Consider the following 19,414-nt stretch of genomic DNA (forward strand, 5'->3'; position numbering starts at 1 on the left):
TTGTACGAAGAATGGGGATTCGATACCTGTTCTCCCTTCTATTTAGACTTGGGAACCTCATGTGGGACCTGATGATCTGTACCTACCCCAGCGCTTAGTACAGTGCGTGGCACATAGTAAGTCCTTAACAAATACCACAATTATTATTATTATTATTCCTTGTACACTGGTCATGCTAATGCTCTAAAGTGTACTAACTTCTTGCTGGAGAAAGAATCAGGCTAGCTAATGGAAAGTTCAGGCATTTTAAAATACCGTTGAAGAATTGGGATCAAAAAGGGAATTTGTATGGGAAAATTTTGTAACTGGCTATGAAGAAAAATGATCCCCTGCTTTTACCAAACCCCCAAGTTCTTGTCAAAACAGAAGGTGAAGAATCTATATCATCCCAATGAATTAAACACTGTGCCATTCACACCGATTGGTGGATTAGATACAGGCCTAGACTAAGCACTGGGCAGTAGTGTTCACATGAGAATTGGTCTAATTTGGCAGGAGAAACCCCAAACGTATGTTTGTTAGGTTCATGTGTGTGACCGGGCCTGTGATATCATAAAACTTTCTTGAAGAAAATGTGAGCTTCAAGTCCCAGCACTGACACTTTTTCCCCAAGGCACTTTTTTGAAGTTACTTCTATAAGGTGGAAAGAGAAAATGTCTATCCCTGGCCCTCAATCGGTGGTGGCATCAGTGCGCCACGCCACAGGAGCCCAACTGGGTGGCCCTCTCACGTGATGTAGGGACAGTTGGATGGTCTGAGTCTGTTCATTCCAGTCCTGGGCAGCATCTGACCGTCTGGTGGGCTCTGGGAAGATTGGGTAGGGTGCATGTGAGGTCCAGGGAGTGGAATGCAGGGGCAGGTGCCCTATGGGTCATGGTGATAGCAGTGCCAGGGAGATCGGATGTGCCCATCTCTCCACTCGGCCACCTCAGCCGCAGACTCACCTGGATAGGGGTGGTCACTCAGGTTCGCAGGTGCACCACCTAGCTCCCCTGGCCTGCGGCTCCTCCCCAGAGTATTCCTCGGGCCCTGGCTGCAGGGCCAGGGCCATCAGGCTGGCAGCTGCAGGCTTGTGGGCCTCACTGGGGCTCAGGACTCCCTCCATCACTGGCACGGGGGCTGAAGTTGGGACTTTGTTTTCCCCCACTGCCACTCCCCACCTGCCTTGATGGTGCCCCAGTTCCCTCTGCCTCCAGCCCATCCACTAATAATGATGATTATAGTATTTTTCAAGGGCATACTCTGTGCTAAACACTGTGTTGGGCTGGGTAGATATAAGGTATAAGATATAAGGTGCCTCGTTCTCGCCTGTCCCCCGTCGACCCCCGGCCCATGTCCTCCCCGTGTCCTGGAATGCCCTCCCTCCGCACATCTGCCAAGCTAGCTCTCTTCCTCCCTTCAAAGCCCTACTGAGAGCTCACCTCCTCCAGGAGGCCTTCCCACACTGAGCCCCTTCCTTCCTCTCCCCCTCCTCCCCCTCCCCTTCCCCCTCCCCCCGCCTTACCTCCTTCCCCTCCCCACAGCACCTGTATATATGTATATATGTTTGTACATATTTATTACTCTTATTTGTACATATTTATTCTATTTTATTTGGTTTATATGTTTTGTTATCTGTCTCCCCCTCCTAGACTGTGAGCCCACTGTTGGGTAGGGACCGTCTCTATATGTTGCCAACTTGTACTTCCCAAGCGCTTAGTATTGTGCTCTGCACACGGTAAGCGCTCAATAAATACGATTGAATGAATGAATGAAAGGTAAGCACAAGAAGCAGCATGGCCTAGTGAAAAGAGCACGGGTCTGGGGGTCTAGAAGAACTGGGTTATAATCCCAGCTCTGCCAATTGTCTGCTGTGTGATCTTGGGAAAGTCATGTAACTTCCCTTGCCTCAGTTTCCTCAACTATAAAATGGGGATTAAATACCTGTTCTCCCTCCTACTTAGATTGTGAGCCCTATGTGGGACAGGGAGACTGTGTCTGATCTAATTAACTAGTACTTACCTGAGGGTTTAGAACAGTGTTTGACACAAAGTAAGCATTTTACAAATACCATAAAAAAAGATAATCATGTTGGACACAGTCCCTGCCCCTCATGGAGCTCACAGTCTAAGCAAGAGGGAGAATAGGTATTGAATTCCCATTTTAAAAATGAGAAAACTTGGACAAGTTTAGTGGCTTGCCCAAGGTCATGCAGCAGGCGTGACAGAGCTGGGATCAGAACCCAAGCCCTCTGACTCCTAGGCTTACGCTCTTTTCAGTAGGCCATGCTACTTTTCTAACTTTCATCTGAGAAGCTGAGGGACCAGTGATACATTTGAAAGGGTGTCCAAGAAGAATTACGAAGCATCTCAGATTTCATGAGCTGTTTCCTTGGCCTGCCCTACCCAGAAACTCAATAATTCCCTGCTGCGCTCTCTCTGAGAATTGCATTTGTAAATCTTTTTTTTCCCCCGTCCAGCATCGAATGCTTTTAACCGTGATGGGGGGTGAGGCTAAATCTAATAAGCATCCTATGAAGTTCATGAAACACAGAAATCACTTCTGTTATTTATATACCAGAGGTTTTTCCTTCACCTTTCAGGAATACAGATCTTTATTTTTTTCTTTGTTTCCCTGTCAGTGGGGCTAATGGTAGAAGGGAGAATGAAGCACCCAAAATAGGATAATACATACGCACAGAACAGTTTCTAAGTAGAATGTTTATTCAACTTGTCCCCAGGGACAGCCCGGCTCTTTAAAACAGGACCCAAGAGCCGGTGATCTGGTGATGGGTCAATGGTTTGTAATTTGGCTGCTGGTGTGAATCATTTTGTACTGTCCCTGTTTTTAGAGGGCTGTTGGGAAGAACCTGCTTTTTGTTGGGCACATTCAATGACTGTTGTTTTTCTTTTAGGGTGTGCATAAAAATGGCAAGAAGGTACAGATACCCGAATTGCTGCTTCTATTCAACGTGGAGGCTGCGTCTCAACAAGGTTCTCCCCAGGAAAAGCTCTGGCAGAGATGGTGAGTAGATTCTTGGGTTGGGGATGTGTCCCAAAGGATGAGGGGGATGAACTGGAGTCTGGGAAGCATCAACCCAAATCCCAAAATAAATTTGAAGCAGAATTTCTGAGGGGAAAGAAAATTATAACCACTACTGAACCAGATTTTCCCAGGGGCAAATCTATTTCAAGGATGCCAGGTAGGTTCTTTGGGAGTAATATTAATTTTTGTGCATCAGAAGTAAATTCTAGTGTTTAAATGTTGGCTGACTGACAGGTTTACCATTGACTGACTACTGATCCAGTGTGCTATATGCAATCAACTCTTGTCTAATTGTTGAATACCCACTTTGGGAGTTATTACACCCACTTGGTTTCTCCCTCTTCTCCTTCTGGCTATTTCACTCCTCATTGGTACCTCCAGTAGAAAATGGGCTGAGGCACTAAATGGAGATGAAACACAAACAGCCCATTTTGCAGAGAAGGAAATGAAAGAAGGGAACAAAGACAGCTGTGTTTCCTGGCTCCTTTCACCTGCCTTCTCAGAACATAATTGACATCAGTGAAAATGGTAGTCTGAAACCACATTCCCACGGAATTGGGTATTAGCAATTTAGAATGGAAAAGTGCCCGGCTCAGGACTCCAGATTCCCCAGTTATGCTTTTCAGATCCCAAGTCCATTCTTCCAAACACGGTGATGAATTTCCTCTGTAATAATGGATGTAGTGTTGTGATGCTGGGTGAGGCATAGGCATTTTGGCAGCATGCTTCAGGAGAGGCCTCCAAAGTTTAGAGACATAGGAGAGGTTTATCTAAAGCTCTGTAGGCTGCTAAACTTTTCAGAATGCTTGTTCTAGATTTTTAGATGTTTAGATTTCGAGCTTCAGCCCTGCTGGTTATATTCTCTTCATTACTAACATTTTCTCTTCTCATAGTAATAGTAATGACATTTCTTAAGGGCTTGCCATGTGCTAAGTGAGGGGTAAATGCCGTATTTATCATATTGGACACAGTCCCTTCCCCACATAGAACCACAATCTATCTCATCCCCATTTTACTGATGCAGAAATTGAGGCTCTAGTTTCTTCAGATAGCCTTAACCCTCTGAAGATTCTTTTTTCCATCCTCATCTCCCCAGACTCCCATCCAACTTCAGGGCTACCTGTTTGAGATTGATCTGAAATTGGTCAGAGACATATGCCCTAAATTCTCATTCTGAGCACAGGTGTGAGAAAAGGGCAAAGATTTTAGGAGGAATGGGTACTGGAAGGGGACAAAATTCGAAGAGTTTAAGAAAGCCTCTATTTGGGGTATTTTGTGGAGCTGATTGGAAACTCTCAGGCCTTGTTAGAGAACTGGGATTAACCTTAGTCGGGAATCCAGCCTTGTGGAATGGACATCTGTGGTGGGCTATGGTCCTGACTCTTATGATGGAAGCATGGCTGTTTGTGTGCATGTAGTTCATGCTGTCCCCTTTTCAATAGAGTTATAGTTTTTTTAAGCTTTCTAAGCATTTTGTCTTCCAAATTGGTATATATACAAGCTGTTACCTCCAAATTTCTTATTCCCATTATGATAGCTACTTGTGAATACATCTAGTCAGCAATGAAAGTGTTCCAATTGTCAGCATTCTGGTTAGACAGCTTTCTTGTTATTTGTTGTACATGGCAGATTTGGGTTTTTTAAAACCTTTTCTTTTATGTTAAATATACCATTTTATCCTCAGAAGGGGGATTATCTGAAAGCGAAATTGGCAAGGTTAAACACTGTCTATAAAAAACATTCAGCAGAACCATGAAATGAATTACATAATATATCAGTCATCTACCTGGCTTTCACAAAACTGCAAATGCATTTTGGTTCATTCTGGGAAAGTAGTTTATATTTTACTTCCCTTTCCATGAAGGTAAAAATGACCTTGGTTATTAGAAAGTGAAGATATATTGAACTGGTTAGAGTCAACATGGTTCCATTTCATTTAGTCTCCACTAAAATTGCAAGAGGTGAAAATAGAGATTGAATTTATTTTTCTGTATATTGCCTCATTTGAACTTTAGTAAGGCATTAGCTACTAAAGAGAACCCTTCCCCCTTCCATAATCTCTTATTAATGGCATGTTAGCGAAATTGCTTTGACGTTATTGATTCTGAGCTATGGAGTACAACGCAACAGTGAGTGTGTTAAGGCAAGAAAATTTATGCGAGACTGTTCTACCTTAGCAGAGATGTAGCTCTGTGACAAGGTAGCTGTATCACCCTTCACACAGTAATCTCTGACATTTTTTAAATTACAAATTAGGATGGTGCAGTACCCAGCGAGACCGTCTTCCCTTCATGACCCCATTTTTCAGAGTTTCATCAGATCAATTTGAGCATTTGAACAGAACAGGGGAAGAGGAACCCCTTACTGAGAAGGCAGGGCATTAGGCCAGAGCCGGTCGCCTGATAAAGTTAAGGCTCGGCATCAGACTCTGGCTTCCTGGACAATAGGGCTGGCCTGCAAAAATGTCACAAGAAGGACAACATGTTCTCCCACATTAAAATAAGAAGCCTGGGCCAGATTTTCCTCATGACTTCCAAACCCACCTAACAAAGCTAGGTGACTTGTGTGTTTTGTTCTATGGTACTTGTTAAGTGTGCCTATGTGTCAAACACCGTTCTAGGTGCTGGGGTTGGCTCAATTTAATCAGGTCTGACACAGTCCCTCTCCTGAATAGGGGCTCACAGTCTAAAGTAGGAGGGAGAACAGGTACTGAATCCCCATTTGACAGTTGAGGAAACTGAGGCACAGAGTAGTTAAGTGACTTGCCGAAGGTCACACAGCATGCAGTTGGCAGAGCAATTGGCAGAGCTGGAATTAGAACCCAGGTCCTCTGACTCCAGGCCCCATGGTCTTTCCACTAGGCCATGTTGCTCTTGTTTGAAGAATTTGTGGGGTGGGGGGTAGAGGGAGTAACCACAGTCTGGGCCCTTGGACCAACTACTTCCAAGTCACTACCAGTGAGTGGCTGAAACAGATTGGAGTTTATCCCATGTGGTAAATTCCCACATGGGTTAGCCTCAGGAGAAGCAGCGTGGCTCAGTGGAAAGGGCACGGGCTTTGGAGTCAGAGGTCATGGGTTCAAATTCCGGCTCTGCCAGTTGTCAGCTGTGTGACTCAGGGCAAGTCACTTAACTTCTCTGTGCCTCAGTTCCCTCATCTGTAAAATGGGGATGAAGACTGTGAGCCCCCCGTGGGACAACCTGATCACCTTGTATCCTCCCCAGCGCTTAGAACAGTGCTTTGTACATAGTAAGCGCTTAACAAATGCCATCATCATCATCATTATTATTATTATTATTATTAAATTCATCAGTTAATGGGGGTGAAGATCAGTATCGGAAAATGAGAGGGATGTTAGCGGTGACTTGGGAGGGGAGTAGTCTAGGTTCACTTCTTTCCATTGGGGCATCTCAGATTGCTCCAAGAGATCAGGTTTTATATTTATCCTTTCCCTTTCAGTGTCATTTGTTGTTCCCGTTTTCCGTCTAGAGCTTTTCCCCAAAATATTTACCAAGTAGTTAAGAAGCAGCAATCAATCAATCGATCATATTTATTGAGAACTTTCTCTGTGCAGAGCACCTTACTAAGGCAAAACCAGGGCAAACTCTTGGAAGGCGAACCCTTGGAAGAGTGCAGCAGAATTGGTAGACCCAATTTCTGCCCTTAAGGAGCTTCACAATCTAGTGATCTCCGCACAAATGTCAAACTCTAACTCAAAGGGAAAGTGAGTCATAAAAGGAACCAACCAGGTGCAACCGAAGACAGAATAGCCCCCTCTCGGAGACCACAATATCCTGGCTTCGCCTGAAACTGACTAGATCAGAAATGGCAGATTCCATCAGGTTTCAAAAGCCAGTTGTGTTATAGCCGGGGTTGAAGGTAACTTGGAACTCACCAGAAGAGGGTTTGGGCGAGAAAATCAGGGCCAGAACATGGAGGCACAAGTCACTTAACTTTTCTGGGCCTCAGTTCCCTCATCTGTAAAATGGGGATTAAGACTGAGCCCCCCTGTGGGACAACCTGATCACCTTGTAACCTCCCCAGCGCTTAGAACAGTGCTTTGCACATAGTAAGCGCTTAATAAATGCCATTATTATTATTATTCCCAGAACCAGGAGGGAAACAAAAGAGCGGGTGTACTCAGTATCTTCTGCTTCTCTGGTGAGTGGTAAGAGTGGGAAGGTGGAGAGAGTGAGTCAGTGGACCACCATCACTTCCTTTGTCCTGGTATCTCAGCTCCGGATGGAACCTGGAAGGTAGGGAATGGTCTTAATTCAAGCCGCCCCTTTGGAGACCCAGGGTAGCAAGCAGCACACCTGCAAGTGTTGGGATGCTGTGCTCCCTAGCATTGTCCAATCCAGTCTTTCAGCTACTGCTCTTCATCCACCCAGTAACCATGGCTGCTATCCAACTACTACCATCCTCTGAGCTCTGTTTTCAGGGTAATAGTGGCCTGCTCGTTTGTTCTCTCCTCCCTCCTGCCCACTCTCTCTCCTTCTTTCCCTTCACCACCACCACCAGGGTTCTTCGGTGGGACCCAAGGGTGTGTCCCAGGGAAGGAGAGTCTGAGTGGGAGGTGTCAGCCCAGGCCAGCCTGAACTATTTAGCCATGTTCCTACAGGGCTGTGGGGAGAGCCACAACATGTGCAGAGAGGAAAGGGCCACCTCTCGAGGGGGTGGTGTCATCATCATGGATGGCATTAGTTGAGCACTTAGCGTATGCAGAGCACTGCATTTAGGACTTGGGAGAGTACAATACAAGAGTTGGTAGACACGTTCCCTGCTCACAGCGAGTTTACAGTCTAAAGAGGAAGACTACTCCTTGATGATGGGGGCTGGGGAGAGGCTGGAGAACTTGGCCTCCATTCCAGCCCATAGCATCATCACAGGACACAGGCTGAGAGATGACCCAAGACTGGATGGAACCAATGGCAAAAACAAACAAAATAAATAAATAAAAAAATTCCCAGCCAACACCCATGATGTCACACACGTTACAACTACTGACATCAAGGCTGTTGGCTAGGGTTTTTTTTTATATTTTCTTTTATTTTTCACCCCAGTTATATCAGTATCCTGTCTTGGGTCACCACTTCCCTCCAAGCAGGATAGGAGGGAAAACTGGAGGTCATAACTGTGAGCAAAAGAGACACTCCATCTTGACTTGGTAATTCACCAAGAGAATAGTAGAGTCTAAATTGGATTGGCGTGGTGGTGGCGGCCTATTGCAAGCAAAGACCATGGCAACTAGTTCGCAGGACAAACTAATTTAAAATGTTTCAAGTTTGGAACCGCCATTGTTCCCTGCTTCCAAGAATTCTTTCCTTAACTAGCAGAATTCATTGTCAGGATGTTTTCTTGATCATTCTGAAGATTGTAAGCTCCTTATGGACAAGGATGGTCTCTACCAACTCTACTGAATTGCACCTTACCAAACAGTGGAGTGCTCTGCAAACAGTAAATTCTCAATAAATACCAATGATTGACTGATCTTAAAGTTTGCTTCTCTGATTTACTAATTTCATTCTGTTACTCTAAGACTTATGAAGCATACTTATCCCCTTGGAAGAAAGGAAACTATACGTAAATTAGCAAATATATACTTTACCCCCTGAGAGTTCTTTCTGTCCCTTCTTTATCTACTCCAAATGTACCTATTCTCTCACCCTTGCATTTGTTATCATCTGCGGATGTTCCCCAAATGATATTTTAATCTTTCCTTATAATCTTGTCTTCCTGTCCCCTAATTTATCCTTGTTGTACTCTGAATTCTTACCATTTGGTGGCTAGCTTTTTAGTGATAACTTGCCCTAGATTGAATGAAGAATCCTTAGCTCAGTCTTCCTCGAGTGTTTTCTCCTTTATTTTTGAGCATATTCAAGCAGCATTTTTATGTGTGCCCATGGCCTCAGCTATAGCTTTCTTTTCATTTGCTTATTTTCTTTTCTTTTGGGTTCTGGCCAACAACACCATTTTGCAGCCAGAGTCACAATTATCTAATTTTTTTTAATTAATGTATTTAAAAATTTGGAATGACTTTGAAGACAGCAGAAACTGTCTTTGAAAATCAGGCATAACTCTGAGATGCGATGTTCATGCAGCATTAGATCATGTTAATATTAGATATAATCCAATATAAATCCTCTTACTGTCACTGGTACTGTAAAGGTTGTTATAATTGCCTGGGGCTTAAAATGAATTTGTAGCTTTTTCTCCCCTTGGAGCGTCAGTTCCAATTAGGCCAGGGGAACTTTATGAACCCTCAGAGGTTCTAATTAGGACATTACAGCTCACTCCTGACAACACGTTATTGTCCCTACAGAGGTGTGGAGGAACTGCCTTATGTACTGCAGGCAACTAAACTATACCAGAAGAGCTGGTTACTCTCAAACTTTCAAGGTCTTGCATGAAACTTTCATGCTGCCTTTTATTTCAGTTTGCTCCTCAACATGTCAAGTAGATGATCATCTTTTTTTTCTATAGAACTTGTCCTAATTTCTTGGAAAAGACCGAGTTGGGAAAGAGAGAGGTGAAGGCTGTGATCACTTTAATTCAAATTCTTGTTTTGACCCTCGGTTGCCCAAAGAAGAGCTCCCAGTGGACACAGCTCCCGGGTTGGCAGTATAAATAAGCTCAGCATGATGAGAATTTGGCTCCTTTATAAGTCGCCCTGAAGAGCAGACCTTGAAGCACTGATGTATTCTCAAAGAACCATCGAATAGGGCTGGGAGTGAATTTGAGCAGTCATCCAACTCATCTTCCAGTCTGCAAGAAGGATCTCTCCTAACGCATTTCAGATTGTGACTGTTTGAGGTGCAAAGAGCTTGAAATTCTGCTCCACTAGCCACAGTGCCCTATTGCTATTTTCTATTTTGAATTTATCCTTATCTTTTATGGGGCGTTAGTGTTTTATTGCTTCATCCTTTCTTATCTTCCCATCACCAATCCCCTCTCCCCAACCTTATATTCTTAGATCGGGAGCCTCTTGAGGGCCAGGGACTGTCTTTTTCCCAACTGTGTTTTCTTTCCCAGCCCTTCTGTACTCTGTACAAATTAAACACTTATTAAATACTACTACAAATGGGATCTATCCTTTTCATAAAATTGCTCACAGAAGAAGGTTCAACAGCTTCTCACAGTAACCCATTCAAATGTTTAAAGGTTTTAACTGTCAGTACATTCTTTCCCATATCCCTCATTCGTGAACTTAAACCCATTTTCTCTTGTTCTGGCTCTAGATGAGAGAGTTATCATCTTCTTTTTAAAAATACTCCATAGATTTGAAAACCATTATTTGGTCACTGTCAGCTTTTTCTTCTCCAAATTAAAATAATCCCAGTCCCCTTAGCCTTTACTGACAACTTTTTATGTTCGTGACTCTGTGAACTCTCATGATATTTCCCTCATCACCCTCCAGCTGTGTAGCTCAGAAAGGCCCCAAATGAGGGGAGGATGTTCCATATGACTAGAACTGTTGAAACTGGAGGTGGTTGTTCTTCATTTATTAATTCACTTTGCCAGTTGTTTATATCATCAGTTCTCTCATACCTATGTCAATATTTGTCACCTCACTCCCGCATTGGATTGTAAATTCCTTGAGGTGAGGCATCATTTCTTTTACTTCTTTTGTAAGTTCAATAAGCACTTAGCACACAGAGTAGCCCTTTGATCGATACTGTTGATACTGAAACTGATACGTGGGTTTCGGTCTTTAAAGGGTAGCGGGGTGGGGGAGGTGTCAATTTAAATAAAAATGGATCCTTGACTTCTATGACTTTCTTTTGAATTCCAAAAGAATGCCCCAAAAGAACCATCTCCATAAGCTAGTATGTACTCCACCCTCTAGATTCAAAGTGCAGTCACATCATTATAATATCAGGGATGTTTATTTGAAGAACCCTACATTAGGAAAAGTTTATGTCACACTTTTCAAACATATTTATTGAGAGCTTACTGTCTGCAGAGCACTGTACTAAACACATTTCTTCCGGCCTGGTGACATGTTCTACTAGGCTCCAGGGTTGGGCAAAATTTCATAATTCCACCATTGTATTTGTCCAAAGTGCATAGTTAAAAATATGGGTTATGGCAGAACTAACTGTAGTTTGATCTGTTGCATTAGCTGGACCCCCTCCTACCTTACTTCCCTGATTTTCTACTACAACCCAGCCCGCAAACTTCTCTCCTCTAATGCCTCTCTCTCCTCTACTCTACTTAATCTCATCTAACTCACCACTGACCCCTTGCCTACATCCTGCTACGGCCCCCTTTTCATACACCACAGACGATCACTCTCCCTACCTTCAGAGCCAACTTGTACTTCCCAAGCGCTTAGTACAGTGCTCTGCACACAGTAAGCGCTCAATAAATATGATTGAATGAATGAATGAAAGCACATCTCCTCCAAGAGGACTTCCCCGAATAAGCCCTCATTTCCTCTTCTCGCACTCCCTTCTGTGTCACTCTTGCACTTGGATTTTCATCCTTTATTCACCCCTCCCTCAACCCTGTAGCACTTATGTACATAGCCATAAGTTATTCATTTATATTAATGTCTGTATCCCCCTCTAGACCGTAAGCTCGTTGTGTGTAGGGAACGTGACTACCAACTCTTTTATATTGTTCTCACCCAAGTGCTTAGTAAAGTGCTCAGCACATAGTAAGTGCTCAGTAAAAATGATTGATTGGCCCATACTATCCCAACAGCTTTACCGAATCCTAAAAAAGGGTTGACTTGCTCAAAGCTATACAGTAAGTGCTCTGAAACTGAACTGCAAGCTTACCGAAACTTTGGTCCTAGACTTTGGACTTTGGACTATCTCACCGTACCATACCATCTTCCAATCTCAAATTGACAGTTGGACTCAAATTTCTTCTCTTGCCCATATCAGATTCCCAGCATGTCCGTAGTGTTGAGGAAATTGTGGAAGTAATATTTGTTTATAGAATTTCCTTTGCTTCAGGATTTGGGAGACTGGCTCCAGTAATTATGCTCCACACTCAGTTGGCCATCTTACTCAGGTTGGAAAAGGGCCTGGCAGGTTATAATCTGAGTCTCATTTTTCACATTGCTTTTCCCAGGGTGTTATCACAAGCTTGGTATCCCTTTTGCATCAAGTCACTGTGTTCCAGTAATATAAAAAACTCATGCACAAGGTCAGGAGAGAATCAGGCTTGGAGGGAATAAGACCAAAATGGCAAAATGATCAAATTTTACATTCCCCACAAGAGCCTATTGAGGTAGGAGGCTTCTGCATGGAATTGTGGTCCAGGATCTGACACAGACCCACTATTGCCATCTTGAACAAATCACGTAACTTCTTCGGGTTTCAGTTTCCCTACCTGTGAAATAGAGGTGATACTCCCTACCCCTCCGTTCCTTATAGGAACACTGTGAATATTAAATTAGGTGATGTGAAAGTACTGTGGAAAATGTAGAGTCACACTAGATTTATTTTAATGTGCTAAGTAATTTGACAGTCTTGTAAAAAGTAAGCATAACAGGGAAGCTAATCATGGATATTTTGTTTTAACACACACACAAAACTCCCAGCAACCAGCAGTCATTTATAAATTTGAAGCCAGTCACCCCAGGGCAACACAAACCACAGTGATGTATGGTACACCCATTCCTTTCCATGTGCCTTTTAAAGAACATTCAGATTCACTTGCTAGAAACCCACCTCTTTCATGTTGCTACAGTGGAAGCACTCTGCCTTTCAAATGATTGCCATTCTCCAGATCAGTAAGCAAAAAAATGGGCCCACATTCCTCAGATAGTGCACCCAACCAGGAGAGGCAGTTCCTTCAGCCACCCTTCTGAGAGCTGCATGGTCTTCCTCAGGTCTGTGGTGTGTGTCTGCCTTCTTGTCGTTTGGCTGTGAGATGTCTTCATTCTTTTCATCCTTCGCAGCCTTTCTTTGTTAATGCAGTATGGCTGACTAGAATCAGAATGCTTTAGTCTACTGACTTTTTGATTACAGCTATTCAACAGTAGATTCTCGAATCATTAGGGTTGCCCAGATGGTGGAGTTCATACTAACAATGAAGCAGATTTCCCCTCAGTTCTAAGTCCTTCCTTGGTGCCTTAGGTCCACCAGGTAATGAGGCCCCCATGCCACCACAACCCTTGACAGACCCTAGCTGGGCCAAGCCAAAGCCAAACCTGGTCAAATTATGGCCAGGTGTGGAGGTTTTGCCCATGTTCATTCATTGATTCAATCATATTTATTGTGCACTTACTGTGTGCAGAGCACTGTACTAAGCGTTTGGGAAGTACAAGTTGGCAACATTATATAGACAGTCCCTACCTAACAGCGGGCTCACAGTCTAGAAGCGGGAGACAGACAACAAAACAAAACATATTAACAAAATAAAATAAATAGAATAGTAAATATGTACAAGTAAAATAGAGTAATAAATATATACAAACATATATACAGGTGCTGTGGGGAGGGGGAGGAGGGGGAGAGGAAGGAGGGGGCTCAGTCTAGGAAGGCCTCCTGGAGAAGGTGAGCTCTCAGTAGGGCTTTGAAGGGAGGAAGAGAGCTAGCTTGGCGGATGTGGGGAGGGAGGGCATTCCAGGCCAGGGGGAGGACGTGGGCCGGGGGTCGACGGCGGGACAGGCGAGAGCGAGGCCCAGTGAGGAGGTTAGCGGCAGAGGAGCGGAGGGTGCGGGCTGGGCTGGAGAAGGAGAGAAGGGAGGTGAGGTAGGAGGGGGCGAGGTGATGGACAGCCTTGAAGGCGAAAGTGAGGAGTTTCTGCCTGATGCGTAGGTTGATTGGTAGCCACTGGAGATTTTTGAGAAGGGGAGTAACATGCCCAGAGTGCTTCTACACAAAGATGATCCGCACAGCAGCGTGAAGTATTGATTGAAGTGGGGGGAGACAGGAGGATGGGCGATCAGAGAGGAGGCTGGTGCAGTAATCCAGTCGGGATAGGATGAGAGATTGAACGAGCAGGGTAGCAGTTTGGATGGAGAGGAAAGGGCGGATCTTGGCGATGTTGCGGAGGTGAGACCGGCAGGTTTTGGTGACGGATTGGATGTGAGGGGTGAATGAGAGAGCGGAGTCGAGGATGACACCAAGTTTGCGGGCTTGTGAGACGGGAAGGATGGTTGTGCCGTCTACAGTGACGGGAAAGTCAGGGAGAGGGCCGGGTTTGGGAGGGAAGATAAGGAGTTCAGTCTTGGACATATTGAGTTTTAGATGGTGGGCAGACATCCAGATGGCGATGTCTTGAAGGCAGGAGGAGACACGAGCCTGAAGGGAGGGAGAGAGAGCAGGGGCAGAGATGTAGATTTGGGTGTCATCAGCGTAGAGATGATAGTTGAGGCCGTGGGAGCAAATGAGTTCACCAAGGGAATGAGTGTAGATCGAGAACAGAAGGGGACCAAGAACTGACCCTTGAGGAACCCCTACAGTAAGGGGATGGGAGGGGGAGGAGGAGCCAACAAAAGAGACTGAGAATGAATGGCCAGAGAGATAAGAGGAGAACCAGGAGAGGACAGAGTCTGTGAAGCCAAGGTTGGATACTGTGTTGAGGAGAAGGGGGTGGTCCACAGTGTCAAAGGCAGCTGAGAGGTTGAGGAGGATTAGGATAGAGTAGGAGCCATTGGATTTGGCAAGCAGGAGGTCATTGGTGACCTTTGAGAGGACAGTTTCTGTGGAGCATAGGGGATGGAAGCCAGATTGGAGGGGGTTGAGGAGAGAGTTGGCGTTGAGGAATTCGAGGCAGCTTGTGTAGACGACTCGTTCAAGGAGTTTAGAAAGGAATAGTAGGAGGGAGATAGGGCAATAACTAGAAGGTGAGGTGGGGTCGAGAGGGTTTTTTTTTAGGATGGGAGAGACATGGACATGTTTGAAGGCAGAGGGGAAGGAACCAGTGGAGAGTGAGCGGTTGAAGATGGAAGTTAAGGAGGGGAGGAGGGACGGAGCGAGAGATTTCATCAGATGAGAGTGTGTTAGTTGTCCCATGGGCTGATGGGATTTCAGCTTCCAGCAGCCTATCGGGCAACTCCATAAGCAGAGTGGCACCCCAAAGTGAAACCTCAGACCCAGCCTAGGCTCGCTTCATGACCAGATGACCTGGACGCAGACACTCTGGTTTGAGATTCCATTAGGCTGGACATGTGATGGTGGGAGCAGGAAAAGACAGGCAAAGAAGAATTAGAGCTTTCTGACCTGTGCAAAACTCTAGGGTGCATACCATGATCACTTAGTGGAGAGATCAGGTTACTTCATCTCATTTACACCAAATTTCTTACCAGATGAATAGGGAAGGGCTGGAATTCCAGGGATTCCATGGATCTCAATCATCATAATCAGTAGTATTTATTGAGCACTTACTGTGAGTACAGCACTGTACTAAGCACTTGGGAAGAGTATGACAGAACATAGGTGGTAGACAAGTTCCCTGCTCACAATGATCTCAGTACCTTTTGTTGAGAATAGTACCTTTGGTCCAGTGTACTACAGTGAGATTTAGAGACATTAATGCATTTATCTTCACAACCCGAGGCAGAGTGAGAAGTCATACAGTTTTAGACTTGCTTTTCAGAATGAGCAGTGAGGTAGGCAAATTCCCAGGAAGGCATTGCTGCATGTGCGGGAGAACACAACTCATTCGTACTGGGGAGTCCATAGGCCTCATCGCTGTTTTAAGAGAAACTGGGGCGAGAGGCCCAGCCAGCGAGGAGCAGTCAATAGGATCCAGCCCCCGTGCCCTTTCAGGACGTGAGCAGAGCAAAAGGCCATTATCACTTTAGAGTTGCTGGCTGGCAATTGAGTATAGTTTGAAAAACCCGTCAAATTCTCACTATGCCAAATCCTTCCCCTGAAAATAGCCTTTAGAGCATTAAAACGGAATTTCACTCTCCACCCTTTTTTGCCTTTCACTCAGCCAGGAGCTGAGGGGAGGGCGGTGACCAAATAGCCATTTTCTCCCTTGTCTTAAGCCACACCTTAGGTAGGTATGCCGGGATGCTTTAATGAGTTGGTAGTTTCTTGTTGGGGCTGGATTCACCCTCCCAGGAATACTATTTCTGGATATCAGTCAATCAATCAATTGTATTTATTGAGCGCTTACTGTGTGCAGAGCACTGTACTAATTGCTTGGGAAGTACAAGTTGGCAACATATAGAGACAATCCCTACCCAACAGTGGGCTCACAGTCTAAAACTAAGAACTAAGAACATTTATAAAAACCGGGATAATTCCAGTAGTCACTTAAAGTTTTCCGAAGTGTTGGATGAGGGTTTGGAGGGTGGGGTTGGAGTGGAAAATTCATGTTGATTTAGACTGTGGCAACTTTGATTCCTTCTCCTCATGTCCAGTTTGTTTTGGTCATTAAAAATATTCTCCTGACACAACTTTCTTCAAATTTCCCCTCTTTAACTAGAGTGCTCACATGCCACAATGTACATAGCATTTTCCATGGGGCTCCTTCCCCCATATTCCTCAAATGCACCCCTTCTCCCAAGTTAGGGATAGTCCATCCTAACCAGACTGTCAGGGCAGAAGTGTCTCACTCCTTCACTGCCTATTCCTCCAACAGACAGACAGATCCATGAAAGCTATTCATTCTCCCGATAGAAGTGAGAAGGAGGAGAAGGGTGAGGCCACAGTTCTCAAGAACAGCCAGCATTTGTTCTTCAGCGAACTTTGGGATCAGTTTCTCTGTCTAGCCCAAGTTACACATCTCAGATTCCAGGAAACAATACAAAGAGGCCAAAATTCCTAGGCTATCTGTAGATTTCTGAAGACGGGGTCACATGGGATGCTCTCTGACATTTGGAAGATTTGAGTCAGAGTGGAGCAGAGACTTTTCACAGGAGAATAGTCAATAATAATAATTGTAATACTTGTTAGGCACTTACTATGAGCCAAGCACTGTACTAAGTGCTGGTAGATTCAAGATAATCTACAGGGTTCCACATGGGGCTCACAGTCTGAGTAGAAGGGACAACAGGGGACTTGATCCTCATTTGACAGATGAGGAAACTGAGGCCCAGAGAAGTTGTGACTTGCCCAAAGTCACACAGCAGGCACGGGGCAGAGCCAGGATTAGAACCCAGTTCCTCTGACTCTCTTGCCCATGTTCTTCCCATTAGGCCCTAGAGTTTAAGAAAGATAGACAAGAAATGATTCTACTAACCAGTTGATTGGGTAAAAAGTAAACTCTATACAATTACAGACTATTTGAAAGCCTACTTCTTCCATCGGTCAATCAATCAACAGTATTTACTGAGTATCTAGTGTGTGCAGATCATTGTATTAAGTGTTTGGAAGAGCATAACAGAAGAGAGACATACTCCCTGTCCACAAGGAGCTTCTATTCAAGAAACAGAAATGCAAAGGAGAAGCTAAGCACAGTTGCCTTCTGTATTGTAAGGTAAAATTAAAACACACTGGTAGTTTCTAAGTAGCATTTTACAAGATCTCAGAACAGCAGTGGCGACAAGGAAAAGAGGTATATTTTTCCAAAGATAAGCCCACTTTGCCGAACCATTGCATGGGGTGCCGGCTGGTAGCACTCTTCCCCCTCAGAAGCTGAGAGGAGTGATTGGTGACAGTGAGTGGAAAAACAATGAACACTTTTTAAAGTGCTATTTCAAAGCAAAACAGAACAAGCCTTCAGAAGTGAAAGCGGAATGTAACCATAAAAGTTCTGGGAGATGTAGGCGAGCTAGAGATCACATTGATTTAACTTTTATCTGCACTGTTGTTTTATGGTGTATCACATCTTGCAGCACTAAAGGGGTATAATGGCAGGAAGAGTTGCTTTTGCTGGATACATCTTAAGCACAGAAAAGTTGTCTTGACTCTGCTTGGAGGAATACACCCAAGATCAAAAACTCTCAATGCACTTTGCCATCCCTATGAGGGGGAGAAGAGTCTTGACTTGGGTTCTTCAGCATTTTTCCACATAGCAAGAAGATACCTACTGAGGGGGCAAAACGACATTCGGCTAAGACCTCCCACATCTTTATTCTTATTGCCTTGGGCCTCCCTACCTCCCAATTGGCCATGTAAAAGTCTTTGGGAGATGCTGAGCCCTGCTGCAGGTGGAAGGGTTGCCTGAGAAAGCGTGATGGATGGTGCCTTTCAGGAAACTGCTAAGTGGCCTTATTTCTGCTGAATTGTTGATTCACAAACACAACCAAAACATTACCGATGATGACTCAAGCCAGACTTCAAAGGGGCCTATTGATTTTGACAGTCTTGGAGTAGATTATTCCCCTCCAAAAGGATATCCATTTCCCAGATATTTCATCTTAAATAGTCCAATACACAGGGTTAATGTGACTTCACCACCAGCTAGTGAGACTATAACTACTCTTGGTTTTCCTATAAATTCTCAAGATGGATTTTTGTGGGTGGTTGCAGCTTTAATTCAGGATTGTATTGACTAGCCTCTTCCTGCATCCTAGGAGGTTGCTTAGCAACATAGATCCTTTTTCGTGCTCTGTATGTTTGGCAAGAGAGCACAAGTGAGAAAAAAAAATTGGATAAGATTCATCATCTTCTTTAATTTATCTATTAGATCACAAGGCATTTCTTAGTTCAGTACAAGCCAAAAATCACACTCTTCATAGTTCTTTCATGGAACTACAGCTCAGCGGTAACACGAACAGGACGCTCATATCGAGATTATTGAGTTGAAGGGATTTGTGCTCACTAATAACTAACCCTACAATTGTATACATTGAGTGGATTTTTCCCTTCAAGTTTTATTCATTATATCGGTAATGGAGCCCGTACTCCAACATAAATTTAAAGACAACCCATCTGAATTCTCCACTGAAACAAGATTCCTTACATGAATAAGTATTATGGTGTAGTCACAATTGAGTCTGAATCAAATAAACAATATACATTGTTACATTGAGTAAAATCAATGTGTTTCCCTTCACAGCTCTAATCGCACATTCTCCCATCCCTCCATTGTCCCTAATCCTTTGGAAATAGATTTAGTGTCATATGGAAATGACCCCCTTGCTGATCTCCTTTCTGCCCATGTTCATATCTTATTTGCTTTCCTCTCTTTCCTTTGCTGTCAATATAGTCATGCTGCCCTCTGTGTCTCTAAATCTGCCTTCTATTAACTCTGGAGTATTTCCTATGTGTAGCAATACTTTGATTCCATCTCTGCTGAATTCCCCATCATGATCCTCATTTCAACTTACAACAATAATTGCGTGTCTCTCCTCTAGCTTTCTGGGGCCAGAACTGCCTTCCTTCTCCCGAGATGTCAAGGCCAATATGCTACATCCTCCTCAGTTTTAACCCTATTACCCTTCGTTCTGGAATCATTCCCTAGTCTTCCTTCCCCATCTCAATTCTCTCCATTCCTAGCTGCCCGCCCTCACCTCCACCCAACGATCCTGCCT

The 19,414-nt window shown here is 44.3% G+C and overlaps 1 long non-coding RNA gene across 1 annotated transcript in view; it reads left to right on the top strand.

The window, feature by feature from the left end:
• The first annotated feature begins 2,899 nt into the window (after positions 1 to 2,899).
• Positions 2,900 to 19,414, top strand: part of LOC119923033 — a 106,882-nt gene continuing 90,367 nt past the window's right edge. Inside the window, exon 1 of the long non-coding RNA XR_005448754.1 lies at positions 2,900 to 3,003. This is a non-coding gene — a long non-coding RNA (uncharacterized LOC119923033). The remainder of the gene's footprint in view (positions 3,004 to 19,414) is intronic.

This window comes from Tachyglossus aculeatus, chromosome 2 (genome assembly GCF_015852505.1).
Source record: "Tachyglossus aculeatus isolate mTacAcu1 chromosome 2, mTacAcu1.pri, whole genome shotgun sequence".
NCBI classification, from domain to species: Eukaryota; Metazoa; Chordata; class Mammalia; order Monotremata; family Tachyglossidae; genus Tachyglossus; species Tachyglossus aculeatus.